The sequence below is a fragment of the Desmodus rotundus genome, chromosome 3 (genome assembly GCF_022682495.2).
Source record: "Desmodus rotundus isolate HL8 chromosome 3, HLdesRot8A.1, whole genome shotgun sequence".
Lineage (NCBI taxonomy): Eukaryota > Metazoa > Chordata > Mammalia > Chiroptera > Phyllostomidae > Desmodus > Desmodus rotundus.
The window spans coordinates 185901130-185913433 of NC_071389.1; the positions used below are offsets into that span (position 1 = coordinate 185901130).

Below are 12304 nucleotides of genomic sequence, written 5' to 3' on the forward strand. Positions count from 1 at the left end.
TGACACGGCCCCCTGGCTGGGCTGATTGGTCGCTGGCAGTAACTGATGTGGAATACTGATATTCTCGCTGGCAGTTCCTTCCACTCCAAAGAGGCTCCTCTTCTCCCCGTCCTGACCCCAGCCTGGTGCTCAGCCTCCGCAGACCTTGCCGCCCCTGCACCCGGGGGAGGACGCGTCCTGGGCGTGATGCTCCGAGCCTGGTGAAATCCGCCAGGCTCCTCTCCCTCCGGCTCGCTCTGGGGAGAGTCCTGTTGCAGACTTCTCAGGGTTTCTACAGCACAGACAACTGAAAAGGACTTGTGCGTGGTGGTTAGATTGCCTTTCATCACTTTGCTGGCCGCATCCCCAACCCTGCCTGGAGCTTCTGGGTGGATTTCTTCCTGCCTAAGACGCTGAGGAAGGATCCCTTCTCCTTCTGTTGACTCTTTCTATTTTTATGGTAAGTGCTTGCCTTGAATGAGCTGGTCTGCTGCAGTGAACTGAACGCTCTCTCTCTCTCGCTGGCTCCCTCTTCGCAGCTCAGCTTAGTGACCTTCTCTCTACCTCTCTACGTTTCTCCTGTTTTCATGTCTGGGGAGCTCACTAAAATGCCAGGGATCATTCATCCGGATTGCCTGACTCTTTATTTTGATTTTTTGCCATAAACCCAAGCTCCTCGGCTGTGATGGAAACATAAGCACTCTCTCTTTGTCCTTGAAGCAGCAGCCGGGGAAGTGTGTTCTGGATGGTGAACTGCAGCAGTGTGCAGGGGATCTGTGGAGGGCGACTAACAAATTTGGGCAAGATGAATTCTTGGCGTGCTGAGGGGCACTCTCCGAATCCGGAAGGCTAGGGGCTGATCCACCCACGTAGCAAACTATTCCATCTTTCCGGGTAAAGACGAGCACACGCGTGAGTTATGTCAGAGTGCACTGTGGGCAATGGTGCCTTACACACCTGCCGGTGGGTCCAGAATGGCCCCGGATCTTGTGGGTTTCACAACTTGGGCAGTAACATTGGCAGTGGGAGGAACCCTGCGCTGGCCGACGGGGTAGACTGCATGACTTCATTGCTTCTTTCCCTGGAGTCTCAGGGTGCCTCTTCTGCAAACCGTATTTTACATCCTTTCCAGAGGGTGGTGGGTCAGTGAGGATAGGAACATTTTTGAGTGGACAACATAGTTTCATCCTTCCACTGGGAGATAAAAGGTTTTGAGGCTATTAGAATGGTTAGACTTTTCTAAGAGAAAATGAGCAGGTGTTTAAGAAAGAACATGAGTGGTGCAGCATCCACAGGCAGACTGTTTATTCCAGGGCATTACTCTTAGAATAGTGTTCTCATTTTTCACCTGGTCTCTTAAGGCTTGCTGCAGAAAGCCCCACAACTTCAAGTCCATTACTGGCTGCCTCTTGAAGCCCCAAAGAAACCAAGAACATTTTGGTATAGTTCTTACCTTGTGGAACCTGTGATCGAAGGAGTCTCTCCTCATGGGGAAATTTTCATCTTCCTCATTTTATTTTTTATTTTTTTGGTAGGAGGTGTGTTGACTTATTTTGATCAACACAGCCTCCCAAAGAATAAATGTCACGGTTGTAATTCTGCTTAGTTCTTTTGTAGTCTGGTCTGGAGACGGGTTACCTTATGGATTTCGTGTGGGTTTTCTAATTCTGGTCCATTTCCCTCTAGAGAAGGTTCCCATTCAATGTAATTCAGACACTGGTTTATAAGATACATGTGATTTGGGGGGGTAATAAATGAGGAGAAAACTGTGGAGTGAAATTTCTGATCTCTCCCCTGTTGATAGGGAGTTTGGAATGCAAAGTTCCTTAATGTCCTGCTCATTTTCACCACTTTTGTTTCCACTGTCTGTGTGGATTTTTCTTAAAATAGTGGGAATGACATCAGGCATATGCCTTTATCCTGTCCCCTGGGTCCTAAGTAAAACATCTGGCATTTTATTTTTGGTGGAGTGTTCTTTGCATATATGAAAACACACATGTAAACATCTACAGGTTCCTTGCTCTTTATTTAAGTGAGAGTCCAGTTACAGAGTAAAACTGCAGTGGGTTAACAGCAACAACAACAAGCTAAGATCCTTGCAGACTGTAGTCTCTGAATTCTTAACGAATTTTGAATTACTTTCATCATTGTCTAGATTAGCGGTTCTAATATCCATTCTTTTCTCTACCTGGATTATGGTTACTAGCAAGGTAGGGCTTTTACTGGCAGACTTCTCTGTTCCTCTGAGGATTCTTTAATGTTTAGTTGTTTACTTTCATCCTTGATGGTGTTTTTTTATTTTGCTTAATTTTTTTTTTTTGGTCCAATTGCAAGGATTTTTATCAGGTGCCTGGCAACTCAACTTGAAGTACTCATCAGCTTGGATATCCTGGAACTGGAGGCTGTATTTGCAGGCAATCTCAGATGCACTTAGAAAAGACTTTTTTCAAATAGTGCAACTTTAGCTTTGAGATGAATTCCCTAGGCTTTCTTTATCTTGCTGAACGGCGTTTATCTGTGCAGTCAGAGTTGCACACGTGTATTCACAAGCATATACACACATGCACTGTTCACTGTGACTGTTGTATGTTCATAATTTTAATAGTCGTAACACGCCCACTTAGAGAATAGAAGAATTCTTCGGATACTGAGATAATGCTTAGCATCCTCTATCCCCTACCTAGCTAGCTTTTAAAAAAAAATTAGGGATTTCCCCACTTACCACACCCCTCTTCCACCTAACACCTTTGGGAATGTCTTCGAATTGGGAGAGTGCATCCTTCGGCCTTTCCTTGGCTCAGGGCATGGTGTCACGGCCATTCCTTTGCAGGGTCTCCAAAGGCACCACAGAAAACTACTGCAGGAACATTGATAAAAGCAGTGCTGAGTAGAACTGTTGGCCTCTTGGTGTGATGAAGTCACCAGTCTTTTATTTGTGTGTGCTAATTTAGCTGCTGTGCCTTGCCACTGACCTTGCTGGCAACCCTAGGCAACTGAAAATTTTGAAATGGATCTGGAATCGCCTAGATTGGTGTCACTGCCATTATTCATTTGTCCCGTTTCTTCATTACAGCCATCATTGAAACGGCGCTCTTCCTCTGTTTCTTTTTGTTGTTTTCATTTGAAACCTGCACCTTCTGTTGTGAATCCGTCCTTTCCACTTTTATCCTCTTTCTTTCTGCTTTCTCTCTTTCCCACTTTTGCTTTTTTATATGTTTCTATATGTGAACACACGTATGTGTTCAAATAAAAACTCACGTGGTGAAACTTGTTTGGTGGTTAATGAAGAGTTGGTTACAGTTTCTCTTTCAGTAACCAAACTTCGGTGTTCAGCCTGTGTTCATGTATCCGAAAGAAGAAATCACTCCCATTCATATAAATATAACCTCCTGCTTCTGCAGGCCTTCTTGTGATTGAAACTATTCTCCATTGTTGATTACCAGGACCAGAAATAGAATCGGTTTTGCATTTTAATTAATGGCATTCTGGGTCTGTCTAGGTTGAACTGCCCTTGGATCTTAACATGTTTACTATCTAAAAGGCCTTTGTGTTAAGAGGGGGTGTTTACGGGCGAAACCAGTAAAATCATTTGATTATGTGATACAACCTTTCCCTGAAAATTGAATGAACATTAAGGATGTTGGCTCAGTTTTTCTGTTGCTTTTCCCAACGTAATTAACTCAATATATTACCTTTACCATTTCTCTGTGAGCCCATTGTTGCAGAGTAAAATGGGTAAGGGGCAGCACGCACATAAATATGCTTCGAGGGAGGACCGTTCTTTAACAGAGATTCAAAACTGCTTCTAACACCAGCTCTGGTGATCTACTTGGAAAGGAACTTGCTATTCAGCTGGCAACCCAGACAGGTTGTATAAGATAGGAGAAGTGCTTCATGAGCTGTGTTTAATACTGTGTTTTGATCCGAGCCTCCTTACTGAGTTCATTTTGGACTATAGTCACTAGATTGGCTTCACAGAAAAAACATCATGTCCTCAGTAGTATAATAACCTAGCCAGACTTTCATAAATGTTTATGTTGCAAGTTATATCTCTTGGGTGGTAGAGGGAGATGGCAGAATTTTGGAGGAGAACCAAATCATAGCCCCAAAATAATGCAAGATGAAAGGGGAGCATACTTCCCTATATTTAGCATTTACTTCTCCAGAAATACCATTGGCTCTTAAGTCTGAAGAGCCAAGAGATTGTTAAAAAAACATAATGACAGGTTTTGGAGGACTTTTCCTCTAATAGAAATCTTTGGCCGTTAATTAGGCATCTGCTCAGTGACCTTTTGGCTTGTGTGAGCCAACAGCCATTCTTATAGAAAGCAGACATATTGTAATACAGCAGGAATTCACTTACATTTTCCCAGTTGGTCTCCCACTGTGAGTGTCAGAGAGGGAACGGGTGTCTGGAGATCATCAGAGACCATGGCCAGGCACGGCAGGATGTCTTCAGGACCCCCGGTTCCAGTCCAGCCCTAGCCACTCACTGGCTCTAAGACTCAGACTCATGTCTTCTACATTGGGCCCGGGCCACATAACCTCTGAGGGTTCCCCGCAACCATGAAAAATTGTGAACCGTTATTTCACTTCTGTTTTTTGCTAGGTGGATGGTAATTTCTAAGGCAATTGACTCATCCTGGAGGGGATGGGCTTTCCCTTCCCTTGAGCCTACAAAGCCCACCGAACAGGACAGTGACTTGAGTATGAGTTACTCAGCAGAGTGCGATAACGGTGAGCCTTTGGGGACAGGGCTCATGTGGATGTGATGATTGCCTTCTTACCCTGGGACATCTTGAAATGTCTCTCCCTACCATCAGAAGGGACCTTGAGGAACATCTTACCTGCCCTGTTACTTCCTAGATAAGGAAGCTGAGGCCCAGGGACATTGAGGGCCTTCTTAGGGATGGAGGCTGGGTTAGTACCTGGCAAAGACAGTTTAAGGTAGTGCTTGTGGATTTACCCAGACCCCTGTTTCCTTCCTGGTGTGGGGCCCTTCCACGAAACACAGCTGACACTTACTATGTCATTCATTGCTCACAGAACTGCTTTGTGGCATCTCACTCAGTGGGGTCCATTATTTCTAGGTTCATTTCATGCAGATTACGTGGCTGTACCAGTCAGAGTGAGTCACGTCAAGCAAATGCTTATGGTAATTTGTTCATGCTTGTGTGGAAATGCATTTTTTTATATTAAAATTCTGCTTTTCTTATGAACATTTCCAGAATGTTACAAACAGTATGTTTAATTTTCCCTTGTACTTCAAGTAGTTAGCTGATCATTTATTTGTTTTGCAGAGGGGGTGATGCGTATGGTCATTCCTGCATCTATCATTTGTGTAATAATACTTGTTGAGCAACCTTTGTGTTCACCCCAATGCCCAGCACTTGCAATCAGTAGGGAGACAGCTGGGTGCGGCCACTGCTCTGAGGAAGTTCAGGATCTAGTTATGCTTCTTGGAGTCAATCATCTTTTGATTCTCAGGCAGTAATCTGCTTACTGTTTCACGTGGTTTCTCTAAGAATCCAGTTGAAAAACAGTTTGCTTGGGCAGTTCTTGCCCATAATTATTCCACGGAGAAGTTCCTGTGGTAAAAAGGCACCTTTTCTGTCATTGGAACATACATCTTAGATTTCCAACACAGTATTTTTAGCTTCTAATTTTGTTACCTGACTGAACAAAAGAGATTAATTAGCTCAGCTCATTTGTACTGTTGTTACGATTTAAGAAGTGACAGTTGCATTCTTTGGCCAAACTAACCTGTTCCTTGGAATCCTCAGCTGATAGTCTGGATTCACAGTGTCTGTGGAACCAATTGCAGGCGAAAGAACAAACTCCCTGGCCACCCATACCAGGTCCGTCATAATGCACAGCCCTTGTTTTCTTGCTCAGCACCTCCGCTGGAATGTTCCAGAAGAACCCAAACATCTGTAGTGCTCAGAAATTCACAGCTCTCACTTTCCTTAGTACCTTTGCGCATACTGTTTTCTCTGTCTGGAATGTCTTCCTGTTTCTTCAGACTGACTTCCAGAGCAAGTCCATGTTTTACCTCCCATGGAAGCTCTCTGACATTTACCACCTTTATGTGACCCTCACGGTGCAAAGCTGAGCTGGGTAGACCTTGTCTGTCCTCTTACATTTCTTGGTACAAATATCTCAGAGGGCTTTATAGACTATATTGTAATTATTTGTCTACTTAGCTCTCTCTTCCAAATAGATAATTGGTTTCTTGAAGCAGGGACTTCACTGTTATCCCTGTACCACAGGGTCTAGTTCAGTGACTGCTATGGCAGATGCCCAGTAATTCTTGAACACGTGGATTAGGAATGACTATATACAATGAGTGGTGCTGGTATTGGTGACTACTGCTCTGTGTAGACAACTGAATTTTCCAAAATAGTGTGACTACATGAATTGTAGTAAGGAGCATGAAGAGATTGGCAGTCATTAGAAGTTCTATGCAAAACCTCTAAAAATGTCTCTGCCTCTGAATGAGTTTCAACAAAGTAAACAACAAGAATTTATTAAGCAAAGCATTGTGTTCGGTCCCCAGGAATGAACGATTTGAACAAAAAAAAAGTAGACTCTGGGCAAGATGACAGTGTAGATAAATGCAGTCCTCCCTTCCCCTCACAACCACATCAAAATTATAACTAAACTACAGAACAACTATCATTCAGAGCCACCTGACATCTAGCTGAATGGAAAGCCTACAACTATGGGTTTAAAGAAGAAGCCACATGGAGACTGGTGGGAGGGGTGAAGAAGTGAAATGGACAGGTCCCACATATGCGTGTAACCGATAAAAATCAGGGGGATGTCTTAGCTGCAGAGGTCCCCTCTGAGGAGTGAGGGGTCTCAGCCTCATACCAGTCCCGCCAGCCCAGGGTTCCAGTGCCAAGAAGAGCAGTCCTCATAACTTGGGGCTGTAAAACCCAGCAGTGGTTGTGACTGAGTGGGACAGAAGGCTGTTAGAGTCCCAGGAATTCCTCTTAAAGGCCTGTGTATAGACTTACTTGGACTCTGTCCCTCTGAGCTCCATCATTGGGGACAGCAGCTTGAAAGTTACCAGGAACTATGGGGAGGAGCTGAGGTGTCTGGCATCAGGGTGAGAGCTGGGGTGGGCAGTTTTCTGCCAGACAGAAGTGCTTGCAGAGGCCATTTTCCTTTTCTGAGACACCACTCCCACCCCCAGGGCTGGCAGATGGGTGCCATATCTGAGTCTTCATCAACTTGACTCACACTCTTTACCCCCTGTCCTGGTGATTCTCTGAGACCCTTCCCTTTCCAACTTGTTGGCCCACCCAAGCCATTTCCAGTGGCTTTCTCATACAAATGGACTGTCTTGGCTTACGCTTCAGACTTTCCTAAAATCTCTCAAACAAGCAACGTCTGGCCTCAGCATGCCCTGTATCTCTCGCTAAATGGCCCCAAGCCTGGCACTAGCAGCAGCCAGCATTGGTTAGCAGCGTGGCATCACCTGGGCACCTCCAAGCACAGTAACAGCCATCTGCAGATCGCTTTGTAGTTCATGCCAGCTGGCTCTGGGCAGAACACAGGTGGTGACTGACCTTGGCCTGTACCTCCCAGGAGACACAGAGCCAGTGTACCTCGTGATGGCTTTAGACCACGTCAGAGCACCACCCAAACACCCCCACAAGCAACACACTCAAGGGGTGGACTCAGTGGGCACCTGAGCTCTGATAGAGTAAGTCCTGTTCTGTGGGGTGGGCCCCTACATGACTCATCCTCCTCAAGTGTCCATTGTCACAGCCAGTCCTTGCAGCAGATGAGCCTGGGGATAAATCCCTCCCACTGATGTGCCAATAGCAATCAAGGCTCAATTACAATAGGAAGGTGTATACAGCCTACCAGGTGGGGGTGTGGGCACCTGGAGTGCCCAGCTCTGGTGACTGGGGAGGCTGTGCCACTGGACCCTACAGAACACCCACTCTATAATGTCACTCTACCAAGCCCATGAGATATAGCAGCTCTACCTAATACATAAAAACAAACCCAGGGAGGCTGCAAAAATGAGGAGAAAAAGAAACATGGCCAAATGAAAGAACAGAATAAAACTCCAGGAAAAGAACTAAACAAAATGGAGACAAGCAATCTCCTAGGCACAGAGTTCAAAATACTGGTTATAAGGATGCTCAATAAACTTAGTAAGAACTTCAACATCATTACAAAAAGACATGGAAACCATAAAAACCAGTCAGAAATGAAGGATACACTAACCGAAATGAAGAATAATTTACAGAGACTCAACAGTAGAGTAGGTGAAGCCGAGAATCAAATCAGAGATTTGGAGTAAAGGACAGCAAAAAGAAAAAAGAATAAAAAAAAATGAGGATAGTGTTAGGAGCCTCTGGGACAACTTCAAGTGTACCAACTTTTGTGTCATGGGGGTGCTAGAAGGAGTAGAGAGAGAGCAAGAAATTGAAAACCTATTTAAAAAAATGACAGAAAATTTCCCTAACCTGGTGAAGGAAATAGACGTATAAGTCCACGAAGCACAGAGAGTCTCAAACAAGATGAACCGAAAGAGGCCCACACCAAAACACATAATAATTAAAATATAAAAGGTTAAAGACAGAGAATCTTAAAAGTAGCAAAAGAAAAGCAGTTAGTTACTCACAAGGAAGCTCCCATAAGACTGTCAGCTGATTTCTCAACAGCAACTTTGCAGGCTAGAAGGGACTGGCGAGAAATATTCCAAGTGATGAAAAGCAAGGACCTACAACCAAGAGTACTCTATCCAGCGAAGCTATCATTAAGAATTGAAGGACATATAAGCAGCTGCCCAGATGAAAAAGCTAAAGGAATTTATCACTACCAAACCAGTATTACTAGAAATGTTAAAGGATTTTCTTTAAGAGAAAAGGAAAAAAGATAAAAATATGAACAACAAAATGGCAATACATATATTTATCAATGATTGAATCTAAACAACAAATAAGCCGAACAGACACAGACTCAGAGATCCAGAGAACATTTTGATGGTTGCCAGATGGGAGGGGGCCTGGGAGGTGGGTGAAAAAAGGTGAAGGGATTAAGAAGTACAAATTGGTTGTTACAGAATAGTCATGGAGATGTAAAGTACAGCATAGGGAGTGAGTGGTGTCAGGTATGAGATTATCAAGATGATAACTTAGTAATAATGTCTAGTCACTGTGGTGTACACCTGAAAGTAGTACAATAGTGTATGCCGGCTGTAATTGGAAAATAAAAAATGAGTTAAAAAGTAGTAGTAGCATAATTTCTGGCCTCCAAAAGGCCAACATTAGTAAGGATTTGTTTCACGTGTAGATGACCTGTTACGAGGCATACTCTTAGTAAACAGAGGTTCTAGTAGGCTGTAGATGTACGGTAAGGTAGAGTGTAGAAAGGGCATTCTAGACAGAGGTGCTGGCTTGAGCAAGAACCTAGATATTTGATAATGTGTCATCAGTGAGGTGGTTTTGGTGGGGGAGTTGGGAGACTGGGGGGATGAGGGAAGGGGCGTGGAAAATGCAGGGAAAGTTGAGGTGTCTTTGGATGGTGGAGATGGGAACGGTATCTAAATGGCCATCTGTTTCTGAAAGTTGGAAGATAATTAATATGATCTAGAAAAAGTCAGATGGAAATTTGTATGGAATCTCTCCTCAGGTTTAATTAAATCAAAAGTCTGCATTCAGTAGGGAGGAAGGGCCGTTGCTCAGTACAGAACTGTGTAAGATTGTCTCTCAGCCATCCCTTTTGCCCTTGAGGGCACACTTTGACATTCAAAGTCATCACAAGGAAATGAAGCCAGGAAATCCAACCTAAATCAATCCATTTAGACTTAAAGAGAGATCGAGGTCACTGAAGTGACTCTTAATATACTGCCCAGAATATAAAAAAAAAAAAACCCATAACCTTTTGGTGCTTTATTACTTATAACTTAGTTATGTTTCTTTTTATTTGGCAACTAACTTTGTGCTATTTACAAGGAATACAGTTGTTTTATGAACCAGCAGGGAAAATGCATACACAAACTACTTTCATGTAGAAGAAAGGTGCTTAGGATCTTCTATCTGTAATGATTCAGTTCATTCCTAAAGTACGATTTCTGCTGTGCCTCTTTCTCCTTTGGTTTTTTGTTCATTTGTTTTGAAAGAATCAGGGAACATATGTTTAGGGAATGGTAAGTTAAGTTTTATGCATCTCAGAATTGGATCCCATCAGATGACTCTTCGGCCCGAAAGTAACCTCAAAAGATTGAAGAGTTACACGGAAAATCACAAATCTTGGCCAGAGCATGAAAGCAAATGTTTTATTTATAGAGCAAGAGATGATGAGATAGGAAAGAGGCTTCATTCATTCACTGACTCATTCAACAAGTGCTTCTTGAGTCCTTACTCTGCTCCAGGCACAGCTCTAGGCACTTAGAGATACAACAAAGTGAAAAAGCAGTTAACCCCTTGCCTTCCAGGAGCGATCAGGAGGACAGACACCTTCGCGTACACAGAACACATCAGGTGCTGATGAGCACTATGGAGAAAAAGAAAATAGCGAGTGTCTTTGTTACTGTTATCTTCACCTTTGGGCTGGCTTTCCATTTCTTTAATTTACGCATTATGTTTAAGTTATGTTCTCTCCATTCACTGTGTTTAGCTCACTGTTTTTATATTTACTTTCTGTCTAGTCTACCATAAACCACAATCTTGAGGGGTTCTTTCCCCTAGATGAGTTTAGCTGTTGAAACAATTGGGAGTACTGGGAACAAAAATGATAATCAGGCATTTAGTTCTTGAACTGACGTAAAGGAAAAATACTATGGACTTCAAGGCTCATGAGTATTTTTCTCAAGGGTAAAGCTGTCAGACTTTAGATGAAGAACATGGGAAAGAAAAGGGGCTGTTTCTTGCCTGTGTTAAGGAAGCAAATCTGGGAGCCTGGTAGCTTGAGTGCAGGCAGCTCTGACCCTGGGAGGGACAGAGAATGTCTGCCATCACCAGTGAGCACAGCTCATTAGGGGAGAGAGGTGGGTATGAACTAGAAAGGGAACCCACAAGAAATTTAGCAAGGAATTTCCATTGGGACGAAGGGAGGGAGAAAGCCAGAGAGACATATGCATATCAATGAACAATATTTACAAAAACTGCTTCTGCCTAATGTAGAACATCTGGGTGAGTTGTATAATGGAAATTATGCCTGGAAACAAAAAGCAATTATTTACGGATTTCCCCTAATTCCCACTCTCTGATGTGTGTGAACTTCAGTATCCATGTTTCATTCTACTTCAAGCAAGCTTTTCATCCATATGTTCTACCTTGCTTGTCAAATTATTAGGATTTATAGGAAATTATCTCCTGGTGGTGGTGAGCCTGGGGTCTGGGGCAGACAGTCTAGTTCCCATCCTGCCTTTGCCACTTACTCACCTGATATAATTGTCCTCAACTATAAAAATGGGGATAACTAACAGCCCCTACCTCATAGAGTTGCTGTGAATATTAAATATTATAGTATTGGGTTGGCCAAAAAGTTCATTTGCTTTTTTCTGTAACATGGCTGTTGTATCTAAGTGCTTAGCTGTCTATAACTTCATTCAAGACAATTTTATTAGATTGTATGGTGACAGCTGTCACACCAGCATGCATTAAAAAAAACATCAAAATTGGTGAATTTTTGTGTAGCCATTTTGATATTGAAGATGGAAGCAAATATGCAACATTTTTGACATACAATGCTTTATTATTTCAAGAAAGGTATAAATACAAGTGAAACCCCAAAAAGACTTGTGCAGTGTATGGAGAAGGTGCTGTGGCTGATTGAATGTGTCAAAAGTGGTTTGCGGAGTTGCGTGCTGGAGATTTCTTGCTGGTCAATGCTCCTCAGTCAGATAGACCAGGTGACATTGATGGAGGTCAAGTGGAGACATTAATTGAGAGCAATCAATGTTATGCCATGCAGGAGATAGCTGACATACTCAAAAATATCCAAATCAATAGTTATTGATGAAAATGAAAAATATGTCTTTTATTTTATGGAAAAAATCAGGAGTTTGGAGAAGTTCTCATGTATCTGTGTATATTTACCCGCTTAGCAGGACTTTAATGATTTTGATCTTACTTTTCTTCTTCATGTTTCTGACTAATGATTTTATGATGAAGCTTTTTAGAGGGATCTCACAGCTTTTGTTATCAGTCTCTTAAATGCGCGTTGTAATTTGGAAAAGTGACTTTCTGGCAGGAAAAGGGAAAACTGAGCAACGATGGCAGCCAATAAGGTTAAATTCTTCTTTAAAATATGTTTTTATTATTTTTTGATATCTGAGAGGGGCTAGGGATGGTTGCTC

At 42.9% G+C, this 12304-nt stretch overlaps 1 protein-coding gene across 2 annotated transcripts in view; it reads left to right on the forward strand.

Annotated features, from left to right (window-relative positions):
* The window catches only part of ANO4 (anoctamin 4), a 321384-nt gene that overhangs the window by 48967 nt on the left and 260113 nt on the right, over nucleotides 1-12304 (forward strand). Inside the window, exon 1 of one of the 2 annotated variants that reach the window (XM_053921960.2) lies at nucleotides 178-439. The exons of the other annotated variant lie outside the window; for it this stretch is intronic. The gene's annotated coding sequence lies outside the window, so the exon portion shown is untranslated. Of the gene's footprint in view, nucleotides 1-177; nucleotides 440-12304 lie in introns of those variants that run through there. 2 annotated transcript variants of the gene reach the window in all.